Source organism: Erinaceus europaeus, chromosome 19 (genome assembly GCF_950295315.1).
Source record: "Erinaceus europaeus chromosome 19, mEriEur2.1, whole genome shotgun sequence".
Lineage (NCBI taxonomy): Eukaryota > Metazoa > Chordata > Mammalia > Eulipotyphla > Erinaceidae > Erinaceus > Erinaceus europaeus.
In genome coordinates, this window is record NC_080180.1 from 14,380,194 (window position 1) to 14,394,741 (window position 14,548).

Here is a 14,548-nt window from a genome sequence, read left to right on the forward strand (position 1 = left end):
CCAAGTTTACCCACACGTTTTAACAAGAAGTTCAGTAAGAATAGTGCTGCAGGGGGCCAGGCAGTTGCACACCTACTTAAGCGCATACACTACAGTTCACAAGGACCTGGGTTCAAACCCATGGTCTTCACCTGCAGCGGAGAATAGCTTCATATGTGGTGATGTAGAGCTGCAGAAATCTTTCTGTATCTGTCTCTACCTCCTCCTCCCCTTCTCAATTTATCTCTGTCTCTATCCAATAATAAATAAATAAAATTTTAAAAACTACAACTAAATTTAAAAAAGAGTAGTGTTATGTTACTTACTCTTGAATATATTAACATAAAATCTGAATTTCTGTTGTTTCTTGTAAACATTCACACTCTAAACCTAAGACGGGTATTATCTGAGCTTTATTCAGTGCCCTTAAGGGATATTTATAATTATTCAACCCTGCTGCACAAATTTTTGGAAGATGAAGCCAAGCAGATTTCCATTTATTTTCCTTCAATCAATGTTTCTACTTTTTCTCACAAACACATAGCAGTTTGTTGCTTTGGCTAGAATTAAACAAACACAGGTGCTAAAATTACTACTTTTCTCATATTTTTCTACCTACGTGTATTATGGAAAGTCAGTAAATTTCTGTAAAAGACACATTTTTTGCAATTCATTACACCTGAAGAAACTGCCAGGGAAAAAGTGCTGCCATCCCATGAGCTTTTGCAGACTTCCCATCTGTATTTTGAAAGCAGCTGCTTCATTTGCAATTTTCCAGAAACAAACTGTTTTTCAGGTGCATAGAGGATTATCATCTTTGTACAGAAAAGGAACAGTAACAACTACTCCTCCTAGGACAGTCATTCTCAATAGGAGAGCAATACTGAGTTGTTGAATAAAGGATTGAAGACACAAGGTTTAAGAGCCAGAGAGTGTGCATCCAGTTAGACTCCATGTCAACCTCAGTTTAGAGAGAGTTGAGACTCCAGCACAGAGTAGATGATATGGGTTAATATTGTCCAAACATCTATTATGTAAAGTACAACTCTTGCCATTATTTTCGGTGAGTTAAGCTCACTATATTTATTGTATTGTCAGTAAAGTCTTGATGTATTTCTATTTTTCTTTTTTTGTTCTTTTAAAGTCTCTCTCTCTCTCTCTCTCTCTCTCTCTCTCTCTCTCTCTCGCTTCCAGGGTTATCACTGGGGCTCAGTGCCTGCACCACAAATCCACTGCTTCTGGAGGCCATTTTTTCCCATTTTGTTGCCCTTGATTTAGTTATTGCTATTGTTGTTGGATAGGACAGATAGAAATCAAGAGAGGAGGGGAAGACAGAGAAAAGGAGAGAAAGATAGACACCAGCAGCCCTGCCTCACCACTTGTGAAGTGACCCCCCCCCCCCGCAGGTGGGGATCCTTACTCTGGCCCTTGTGCTTTGTGCCACATGCACTTAACCCACTGTGCTACTGCCCAGCCCCCTGTATTTCTGGTTTTCTGTCCAAAAATGTGTCATGACTTTTCAAACAACTCAATACTTGGTAAATAGCAACTCTGTGGCTCAAATAGTGTACAACTTTTCCACATCCAGTTAAGTAGAATTGTTCTACAATCCATATTTATGTCTATATGATTTACAATCACTAGCATATTCAGTGCTTTAATCATACTCAAACTCTTGCAAGAGTATGCATTACTCTAACCACTGTCTCATCCCACTGAGATAATGGCTCCAAATAATGAGACTGAAATACAATGATGCTAAAAATTTTGTGTGTTCATACCAATTAGAAACTGCATGTCTACCCCATAGGACCTTGCCCTCAACTTGGATCAACAATGGTAGAGAATGTTCCATCCTCCGAAGGGAGAATGGACAATATACTCTATGCTACACCTGAGGAAGATGGGTCAATATTGGGGTAGCTTGGAATGTTCCTACTCATGACCACAGAATGTGAGCTCAGATCTACAGAAATGCAGAGAACACATAGGCTCCAAAGGTGAATATGGGCCCCAGACCAAATCAAATCAGTGGGGTTTACAGTCAACAATATTTATACCCCTTCCCCATATTAGGGAGCTGCTCTCTTCCCTGATCCAGCTTTCTGTCCCTTTTCCAGCCATGACATCACCTCCCCAGACAACAACTTGGATCCACCTGCATATCAGATTTCAGGCTCAGAGGGGGAACAAAAATAGTATAGCTACAGGCCCTTTGGAATATAACTAAAATATGCCTACTATCTACAAAATGAAGGACCCTTCCAATACTTCATCTGCACTATTCCAGCCTTTAGATTTATGATTAGTCAACATCTTGTTTGACTTTGTATGTTAACTCTTTTCAGCAACCAGGTTCCAGATGCTACCATGATGCCGATCAGATTTCCCTGGGCAGGCAATCCCACCAATGTGTCCTGGAGCTCCGATTCCCCAGAGACCCACCCCACTAGGGAAAGAGAGAGGCAGGCTGGTATATGGATCGACCTGTCAATGCCCATGTTCAGCGGGGAAGCAATTACAGAAGCCAGACCTTCCATCTTCTGCATCCCACAATGACCCTGGGTCCATACTCCCAGAGGATTAAAGAATAGGAAAGCTATCAGGGGAGGGGATGGGATACAGAGTTCTGGTGGTGGGAATTGTGTGGAGTTGTACCCCTCTTATCCTGTGGTTTTGTTAGTGTCTCTTCTTTTAAATAAAAAACATTTAAAAATAAATTAATGAATTAATTAACATGAGCAAACATCTTGATTAGTCAAAAATAGACCTAATTTGCATATTGTCACAAAGTGGTTACTAGTAGTGCCACTTCACTTTTAAAAAAATGTTCCCCACCTGCATATCAGATGTTAGGCTCAGAAAAAAAAAAAACTAGTATAGTCATAGGCTCTTTAGAATATAACTAAAACAGGCCTAATAACTATCTACAAAATGGAACCCCCCAAATCTACAGCACCAATATTCCAGCTTTTAGGTTCATGATTAGTCAACAGTTTGTTTGGCTTTAAATGTTAACTCTTTCAGCCACTAGGTTCCAAATGCTAACATGATGCTGATGCTAAGATTACCCCACCAATGTGTCCTGGAGCCCCCCTTCCCCAGAACTCTGCTCCACTAGGGAAAGAGAAAGATAGTCTGGAAGTATGAATCGACCTGCCAACACCCATGTTCAGCAGGGAAACAATTACAGACACCAGACCTTCCACCTTCTGTACCGCATGATGATCCTGGGTCCATGCTTCCAGAGGGTTAAAGAATAGGAAAGTTATCAGGGGAGAGGATTGGATATGGAGTTCTGGTGGTGGGAATTGTGTGGAGTTGAATCCTTCTTATCCTATGGTTTTTGTCAGTGTTTCCTTTTTATAAAAAAATCAAAAAAAAAAAAAGAAAGAAACTACATGTCTAGATTTCATCTGTATTCTTAGAATAAATATGTAGAAAAAATGATTAAGTGATTTAAACATTAAATCTTACTGAATATATTTTTGTATACTATTTAAATCTTTCTGTGTCAATTTAAAAGAAATAAGACTGATAAGTATCTTTATACCTAACTGACATTAACTGATCTTGTATATGTAAACTTTTGGGAGTTTGCCTGTCTTTCTGTCTGTCTGTCTACCTATATATCTTTTCCAAATCGTTTTACTGAGGAAATAATGCTTTACAGGACAGTTGCTGACACATTGACGTATATGCATATATATATATATAATATATATATATATATTATATATATATATGACAGAAAAGTAGAGAGAGAAGGAAAGGTGAGATAGAAAGAGCAATACCTGAAGCACTGTTTCACTACCTGTGAAGCTTCCCCCCTGCAGGTGGGGGCCAGGAGCTTGGACCTGGGTCTCTGGGCACTGAAATATGTGTGCTCAACCTGGTGTGCCACCAAGCAGTATCCTGACACAATAGTTTTATGTTTCACAGAAATACAAAACTCAAATTAGTGACTCAGGATAAGACCCCTTCTAAGTCCTGAGACAGTTTTGTTTTTTATTAAGGATATAAATCTCCATGGAATATAAGAAAATAACACTATACTATCACACTGATTCTTTTACATATTTTGTATCTTGTCTTCAGATTCTGTTTCTAAGTGCTTTATAAAGCACATAATGTATTACTTTTTTGCACCTAAAACCAGTACCTGTTTAAGTAAATTTAATCATAGTAATATGTGTGTTAATTCACACATGTAATATTTCTTTTTATCTGTCTTTCTACCGGCCTAAGCTTTTGAGCAGAATATTGTTTCTGCCTTAATAATTTCATTTAGTGAAGTCTTCATTCAGTCTTCTGAACTACTTAGATCTAGAATTGCCTTTGGTTCCTACTTGTTTCTTCTTAGTGAAATCTACATCTCCTCATCCCTTTTATCACTTTTAACTTCTAAAGTTTTAGCTATTTTAATAAGGTATGACAGTTAATATTCTTATATGTAGTCTAACATAAAGCTGATTTGTGTTCAGTTATTTATGATTCACATATATTTATTATGAGCCATTTTCCTTTGCACAGTATGCTCTACTGTTGTTTTATTATGTTTGTAATTTATTGATACTAGATTGCAAGAGAAGAAGAAAGTCTGAACTCGACTGTGTATTCCCATTGGTGAAAGGACATATGCTATATTGCATTTTGCGAGTGTTTCATTTGGAAAGTATCCTATAATTGGTACTGTTGGCTCAAAAGCCAAATGAAGGCATTTTTGAGATACTGCCAAATGGAGTTTTATGAGAGCTGTAAACTTTTGTATTCTCCCCAGTAAGAAGTGGATATAACATGAAGATGTTAGTTATGGTCAAAATATTTTTTTCAATCAATAAGTGGGAAAAAATCAGGCATACACACATCTCCATTTCAATTCTAACAAAATACCAGTGACTGTCTATTTTTTTTTTGGATATTGCAAATATTTGGGTTTAATTAGAAGAATAAACAGGAGATTTGAGAAAAAAGAGTCAAAGAAATTTAAAAGCATGAGGACCTGATTTCTCATTGATAAGTTTTGAATATGGTGGAAAGGCACTGTGAAACAGAGGACACAAGAAACCTCTAGAAGCTAACATTAATTCAGTAAGGAAATATAGTCCTGAGTGCTACAGTCACATTTAACTGAATTCTGCTGTGTCTCCTAGACACCAATCAAGTAGAGATGAGACATTGTGCCTATGTGTTAAAGACTAATGTAGACCATTAACCCCCAAAATAAAATAAAAATGGGAATAGGTACAAAATTCCTCAAAGTAGTAGAATCTTTATATATATATATATATATAGAAATCCAACAGCTAACATCATACACAATGGAGAGAAACAGAAAATTTCCTCTACAATCAGGTACAAGACAGGGCTGTCCACTGTCTCCATTTTTATTCTATATAGGCTTTGAAATGCTAGCCATAGCAATCGGAGAAGAAAAAGAGAGGCAACTGGTTTAGAAGAGCCCACAGACTAGTTCAGTAAAATGGTCTAGCCTGGGGGATGAAGAGTCAATATGAAAACAAAATGAAAAAAAAAAAAAAGAAAGCAGATAGGAAGACACTAGGTAAAGTTCCAACAGTATGTTGGAATGATAAGAAAATTTGGAAAAGTCAGAGAGGAGAGTGGCTGTATTATCAAATGATGAAGCTGACCACAGAGTGACATTTATAAAACTTTTTTTTTTAATTTCCATGTGTAGTATGCTACTGACATTTTATTTTCTAGCACCTTATTTTTATGAGTTTTCAGTAGGGGAATATATTTTTGTATCTCTCTGTAAGCTAATTTAAATCAAATGTCAAATGAAGTTGGCATGAACTTCTAGATGAAGCTTTCAAACTTAGTCATAAGAATTGAAGATTTTTGGAAGTTTTAGTAATTTATGACGAGAAATTGCTGTACACTGATGTGTCTATGGAGTTGGAGGAGAAGATGTTAGATAGAATTGAACTGAATAATAATTTGAAATCAAAGCATATTATGAATTGACAGTTCCATGACTGGCAAAGAACTCCCAAATATTGATTCTGACAATGTAAAAATTTAAGACAAATTTCCTTCTTAATTGAATGTCAAATTGTATATATTCTAAGTAATGTTCATATTAGGACAGTTCAGTATGTGTTTTCTTTTTTTTAAGACATATTATTTCAATTTTATGATGGGGGCAGTTCATATGGTGGTTGAGTGCAAGATTCAATGTGCAAAAACCCAGATTCAATACCCCAGACCCCACCTGCTAGGGGTAAGCTTTATGAGAGATACCACAATGTTGCAGGCATCTGTCTTTGTCTGTCTCCTTTCCCTCTTTTTCCTACTATCTAACAAATAATTAGTTTAAAATATAAACATATGAATGAAAAAGAGAGTTCCTGATGATAAAGAGAGAAATTAGGGCATGCATGGGATTTCCAGATTTCAGGTATGAAAACTTGATGCATTATTTTCCCTGCCCATAGTTATTTTTTTTAATAACTGAGAGAAAATTCTGATAAAAATACACACACACATGAACCCACCCAAACAGAGTATGTATATGAAAATAAACAACAGATTGTGCTGTTTGTTTTTTGTTTTATCTATGTCTGAATTAGAAAAGTATGCAATAGTAAATACACATTTTAGAACTTTTTTCTTCCAAGTCTAATCAATTGCATATTTATGTCTAGTTTTGCAAAAACTACTTCTTGAAGAGACTGTCCTCTTGTGAGTATTCACTGCACCTTTGCTGAAAATCTTTTGTGTATGTATGTCTGGCTCATATTTCAATTGTTTATAATTATGTTTTAAGCTATAATTGTATTGCTTTAATTATTGTTACTTTATGATATAATTTAAAATACATAAGTTTGGTGATTCCAGCTTCCTTCTTATTCTTAAGGTTGTTTTCATTAGTTAAGGGTTTTTGTGGTTCCATGGATATATTGACAGTTTAAAATCTTTTAATTTATGGACACAGGTGCATTTTGTGTCTTTTTTACTGCTTTTATCAGTGAACGTAGTTATCATTATACAGGTATTTCACTTCCTTGTATGAATTTACCTCTAAGAATTTTATTATTTTTTGTTGCTACTTAGTCTAGATTAGATTGTTTCCTTATAGTGAAAATTACAAATAATACTATTAATGGGAACTACATTTGTGAATGAAGAACTTTTAATATGGGAAATTTTCATTAAAAACTAATGAAATATAAAATGATATAAAAATAAAAAATAAAGATTTAATGCTAATTAATAAGGTTAACTAAATAATAATTACATAAGTTTCATGTGGAAATTTTTTATTGACAATTATGTGATTGGCAAACTGAAGTAATTTCTTCATAAAATTACTTTCTTTTTTTAAAAAAATATTTTATTTATTTATTCCCTTTTATTGCCCTTGTTGTTTTATTGTTGTAGTTATTATTGTTGTTGTCGTCATTGTTGGATAGGACAGAGAGAAATGGAGAGAGGAGGGGAAGACAGAGAGGAGGAGAGAAAGACAGACACCTGCAGACCTGCTTCACCACCTGTGAAGCGACTCCCCTGCAGGTGGGGAGCCGGGTTCGAACCGGGATCCTTATGCCAGTCCTTGTGCTTTGCGCCACCTGCGCTTAACCCACTGTGCTACAGCCCGACTCCCACTTTCTTTTTTTAATATATGTATTTATTTATTCTCCCTTTTGTTGCCCTTGTTTTTATTGTTGTTGTAGTTATTACTGTTGTTGTTATTGATGTCGTCGTTGTTAGATAGGACAGAGAGAAATGGGGAGAGAATGGGAAGACAGAGGGGGGAGAGAAAGAGACACCTGCAGACCTGCTTCACCGCTTGTGAAGCGACTCCCCTGCAGGTGGGGAGCTGGGGGCTCAAACCAGGATCCTTCCTCCGGCCCTTGAGCTTTGTACCACTTGCGCTTAACCCGCTGCGCTACCGCCTGACTCCCCATAAGATTACTTTCTAATTCTGAAGAACATATGTTCTGGGGAGACATAATGCTATATACTACTTTACTACAATACCGATAATGTCCATTTCCAAGTTCTCACCAAAGGGTAACCAAATTATCTGGAGTACCTAGAGTCATACTAGACTTGTCTTCTTATTATAAAAGTTTAAAGTTTTTACAAGAAAATTAAATCAGTGAATTTGTAATTATTATCTGAGTAAGCCCATTCTAGTATGCAAACATGATTTTATATGTAAGCTAAGTTATGCATAATGCAATTGTAATGGTACGTAACCAATCCTAGCCAGCCAAGTTATGAATAATTAACATTTATGTTTCTGAATAACCTTTCTATCTATACTGGTAAAAAAATAAAATAAAAATGTACTTAATCAATGCCAATACTTAGTATGTCCTCATATGTCCATGCTTTACCTTAACATGTTTTGTTTTTATTACAATTATATACTCCCGCAAAAAAGAACTTCTACTCTCATGTGGCCTTTGCCCTTTACTTCCTAGTAGTGCTCTCTGGGTATCCTTGTGATATATTTCACCAATACCTAATTTTCAGGGTATGTATCCTTACGTTTTAGGAGTATGCATTTACTTCATATGAAAGGTAGACATAAAATATAATAATTTCTGAATCTGGAAATCATTTAACCATAGAATTTATTCTGAAGAAAATAAATTGTGACATAAGTTTATAACTGATTCATATTTTAATGTTGTATGTACTGTATGGTAGGGCTACAGTTGAGAGGTGAAGTAGGGCTTACATAATCCAGTGCCATTTATGCAAATTAAAAATACAATCACTTTAAACTTCAGCACTCAGTTTGCATATATATAGAAATTTGCATATATTATTTCAAAACAAACTTTTGATAGAGATGAAGGTATGAATAGCAAGAAAATAAAATTAGGTATGGACCATTCAGGATAACATAGTTCTAAGAAATAAATGATTATAAATTTTCAGTACTAGTTATAAAATAATCCAAATTATAGTTTGTTTTGAGTTGAGTTTGTCTGATCATTATTATGTGATTATTTAAAGGATGTCATTTTATTTTTATGAGTCATCACTCACTGGTCTTGCATGTGTATTGTCATTTCCTTTAAATTTAGCAGAATACCTAGTCTTCTGAATATTGTCATTTTTATAATTTTGTAATCTTTGCAAAATACTATCATTTTGCGTAGAAAAACTCAGTAACCCAAGTTTGCCTTTTATAAACAAAAATTTCCAATAAACATAATTTTGCATAATTTACACAACACTCTAATAAGAAAAACTTACAAAAGTTTATCTGTAACTGGAAAATACCCAGAATCAACAAAACAATCTTGAGAAGAAAAGAATAAGAATTGGGGGTAGCAGACTTCCTAACCTCAAACAACCCTACTGGGCTATCATAGTCAAAGCTGCTAGTATTGGAACAAAAATACACAGAGAGTAGTGAAATAGCCATGAAAAATTGCTCAGCTTTTTCAGGTTACCAGGAAAAATGCAAATAAGGACAACTGTAAGTCACTAAACCTCAAATCTGTGAGAAAGTCACACACTAGGAAGGTCAGAAATGAATTCAACACCTGGCCCATACCTGCAGAGGGAAGCTTTACTAGTAGTGAAGCAGAGCTGTATGTTTTTACCCCCACCCAATCTCCCCTTTCTCTCTCTCTCTCAATAAAATGATTTTTAAATGGAACAAAATATGCATAGTGGACTACTTTGATGGGAAAATGTACATAGAACTTTCTGGGGGAAATTTGGAAATGTTCCCTTGTGACATCAAAAACCTGTACATTGATGAGCTTGTTGCCCCTGGGTAAGAGCACATATTACAGTCTGCAAGGACCCAGGTTCAAAGCCCCTGTTCCCAGCTGCAGAGGGGAAGCTGCATTAGCAGTGAAACAGTACTGCAGGTGTGTCTCTTTCTTTCCCTCTCTACCTCCCTATTTCTTTTCGATTTCTTTCTGTCTCTGTCCAAAATAAATATTTTTTTTAATTCTGTACATTAACATTTCCTCAACAAAATGACATTAAAAAACTATATTTGGACAACAAATACACATGTGCTATAACCTTACACTATTTAGTGGGAATGTAGTGAATAATTTATTTTTAAAAGTTCTCCCTGGTGTTTATAACTTGATAGCAGCAATTTAATTTTACTATGCAGAACTGCTATACTTGCAGTTCAAAAGTAAGTACAGCACTCTCACTGGGTTTAGCAGTTTCTTTTAGGAAGATTTCTGATAAAGCACAGAACACTCAAAGTGAAGAACAAGTAACACAAAGCCATGCTAGAAGCAGCTAAAACACTGTTTATGAAGATTGCTGACTGAATATCATCATACACAGAGGAGGCAATTAAATGAGAAATGAGACTCTTTTCTCCTTTAGGAAAATGCCCCTTCCAGAAGTGAAGTCACTAAAATGGTAGACTGCATATGCTTTATTTAATGCAATTGATATGGTTTTATTAAAGGGCAATATGGTTACACTATGTTGACTATATAATTTTAAGATTGGTGTTTATTTTTACTATTTTTAAATTTTATTATCTTTATTTGTATCTCTCTCTCTGCCACTCTCAAGAAAACGTGAGCCAAGAACAAGGAAACCTTAGAGATGATTATATATCCCTCATTTGACAAGATACACAGAGAGAGACCCCAAAGCAACTCATTCTCACTTTTGCTCATTCTCACTTTTGGAAGTACTAGGAACTGAATCTGGCTCCTCAGAACCTCTGACACGGCAAGTCTTTCCTTAACCACTAATGCTGTCTCCACAACCTCATCTTTATATTATGTGTGGGTAATATAGATTAAAATAGTACCCCAGACAGATGATCTTCTTATAGAAGGTACTTAGTAAAACATAAATTATTTAAAGCAATGTCCAATAATTGTGACTTTTATATATTTAATGTTAAATGAATAAGCACTTCTTATTTCACAAGAAGTAAGGTATTTAAATACTTTTCCCCATTTATATACACTGTGAAATATTGTGGGAAATAGAGTTCCATAAATACAACATCCCCTTTCATAGGTGCTGTATAATTGGGTTTATTATGTATCTTCCATTATACCTATAACACAAGTTTATTGTTTTTGCTCTCCACATTCTAGTCTCACATGGTTTTTTAAAAATTTGTTCAAATGAAACAAACTGGTATCCAGAACTCTTGGGTTTCTTTCTTCCATTGCCTGAAATGTTGCCTGGTACTTATGTCCACTGCCTATTAATTTAACATAAACAGATTTCCTACATACCTTTTGATCATTTATCAACTAATCATTACTCCTTCAACCCACCCTAGAAAAAAAAAAGTATTCCCTTTAAATATCTTTCTAATGCTACCAAGATATTTTTAATTCATAGCCCTAATTTAGGTAATTAAGTGCTTGTTGTCAAACAAATGATAAATTAGAACACATCAAATTAGTGATTAATTTCATAATTCCCATATTATTTTTTCCACAGATTTCTATGAGAGGGAGACAGACCAGAGCACTGTGAGCTATGGCATATGTGGTGCTGGAGACTCAAGTACGAAGTATGTTCACTCTGTACTCTGCAACCGAGCTCTTTCTGGGTTGGTTCTCTTTTTCTAAGTACTACAGTTACTCAAATCTTACCCAGTGCATTCTCTCTCTGCTTTTGTTGCTATTGTCACCTGTCAGGGTTGCACTGCCCAAGGTGGACTTTGTTTTCCAGACTGTGTGTGGGGGGGATGGTAACAGCACTGACACTTCTTCCAATTTGCTGAGGATCAGGCTCAAACCTGGATCCCATGAATGATGAAGCAGATGCACTATCCAGGCGAGCTCTTCGGCTGACCCAATTACCCAACAAAAATACTTAATGAGATCCTTTAGCTTTCAGGTAAGCTTCAAAGTCTTGAAAAATCGAGCCTAACACTTTAACATTCATAATGATTTCTGACCTCGTTTAATCTCCCCCATTTGCCTAAAACGAGTCAAAAGTTGGATTAGTGGATTTGACAAAAATGGAATATATGGCATACTCTTAAATGAGAATATAACATAAAATCTTTTTGCTCCATACTGCCTCTCACAGATGCATCATCTTCCATGTCTCCTTGATTTTCTAGTTTACACTAGAGCTGTGGTTTATTACTGCATTCTGGGTTATAGTAATTGCATTATTTTTCCTCCCATGGAGTAATATGTTACAAGGAACCTTCTTGGTATGAAATACGTATCTCCTATTTATCTTCTCACAGTGCTAATACAAACTAAGCCTCTTCCTACTGAAATTCTATGATCCATGTGACAAAAATCTAATTGGCACACTGATGAGATTTAAGATTATTTTCATTTTATGTTGCTTACTTAATGTAAGGAATAACAGAAATGAAAATTGCTTCATCATGACTCCAGCCCCCTTTTTCTTCTCCAATTTTTTAATCATTTTCCACAGGAAAAAACAAATGTTCTTACTAAGGAACTATGAAGAGAGCAATAAAACAGTGACCTTTCTCCTTAGACATGCTAATCATTTGTATTGCTTAGAATTGTCATCTTATAGTATAAATACAGAAAGTTGAATTCCAATCAAGTAAATTACCAAGGATAAGTTTCTCTCATTATTTCTTCAATCAAGCCCCCCTACTATTACACATCATTACATATATTATTCATGTGTGACCCAGAGGTAGAAAATGCTTTCTCCAAAATCATATCCTGAGGCAAATATTTAGTAAAACCTTTAAAGGTACCTCAAAGCAAACAAATAAGGAAGAAATGATAAAAATAAAGAAACTACATAACACTTAGTAGAGGGTGTGTTGCTGAGAAGTCTACCATGTGGTAATCTAGAGTATAGGCCCAATAGAAATTATGAGACTTTTGTGATTTTCATGCACTAGAGATTTCTATTCTATTTCGGCATTGGTTGAGGATTATTCCCTAAGGTTAGTAACAACCTCACAGTTTAGGATTAGTCCTGCTCATAAGTCAACAAAATCTTTGGGGATAGGAAAGCACTCAAGCATTAAGAAAGAGAAAGGGAAACTGGATGCAAAAAATCTGTCAGATACCGCAAACTGTGTACCACAGTGGATTTGAACTCAATTGAGCAGAGAAGATATGGGTAAGTACATACAGGGTTTATTACAAGACTCTAGAAAAAATAAACTCTAGATCATTCATCTATAAGCCCTAAATTGCTGTGAAGTTTTAACTTTCTGTTGGATGTATCATTCACTACGGATGTCTTTGTTGTGTATTAACAGATTTGGGAGCAAAAGAAATTCATTTGGATGGAAATTTTGAAACTATAGACCTTCAACAGAAAGTATTTAAAATACTGATAACCTATGTATACTCCTAGCACAGAACTTGACCTCACTGTGTAATTCCAAAAGCAGAGTAATAGTCCTTACCCTGAGGAAGCACTTCAAAGGTTTAAAATAAGTGTTTACAAATCAAGGGAATACATGCACTAAACTTCCGAATTAGATTAAAAGGGTGGGAATGAGGGATAAAAATTAGGAAAGCCACATTCCCTAAAATGAAAGAATATGCACCATTTTTCTAGGGTCACATTCCATAAACAGAAATAGCAACTAAGTTTTAGAATTCACTTACACTGTGCGTTATTGAGTTACTAGCACATATGCCATTGCTAGCAGCAACACAGCTTCTTTCTTTTGCTGTATATGAATAACATATAAACGAGTGAAGATGAAAAATAAATCTTTCTTTAAAAAGTAATCTATCAAAGAAGAAAGTGTTCTAAAGTTTGGAATTCTAGAATGTATGAAAGTATCTTCATCCTTTTTCTTTAAGGGAATTATTTTAAAACGTGTGGATATGTGGCAGGGATTATCTTTCACAGATCCCTAATTAGAAAGACTCTTTTCCCCTTACCATATGACTCAACTATATTTATATAAAACAGTAAGAAGTCCTGTGGCATAGCCCATGAACCAACCAGCTCTAGATAAATGATTATAGAAGGAAGCCCAAGTTTGATGAATGTTTAAGTTATATACTTACAGGAGTTAAAACTGCATAAATCAAAACAGAGTTTGTAGAGGAAATATTTTAAATACCTGCACAGAAGAAGAGAGATTTGGAAGAAGCTATAGACAATTGTGAAGCCATTCCAATAAAGAACAGTTTACCTTAAATTATTTAGGGAAGTAGTTATTGAAACTAGATTTAGATAATGCAACCAGTGAATAAGTAAAGTAGCAGTAAGTGAATAAACATTTACTCTTGAAGAAAATAAAAATTAATAGTCAAAATATTTTTTTAATTCAAGGTGTATGTCAAAGATTGCATGACTGTAAGAAGTGATCAAATTTTAATTATTTTCTTTATAAATATTTTATTTGGATTGAGAGGGGAAGATGGCGGCCTGAGAAATCACTAACAGCGAGTGCTCTGATAGCATCGTCGGCAAAGGTAGGATTTTCTGCCTTTAGCAGGCCAGTCAATAAGGGGGGGGGGGCACCAAAGAAGTGATTACAGTTTAATTTGGGTTAACAATTAGAACAAAGGTGACACGGACTAGCGGGGCGCCAGAATTCCCAGGCGGCGCCAGGCAAGGCGAGTGCGCCGGGCATTGTCCTCCGCCCACCCGGGAAGGC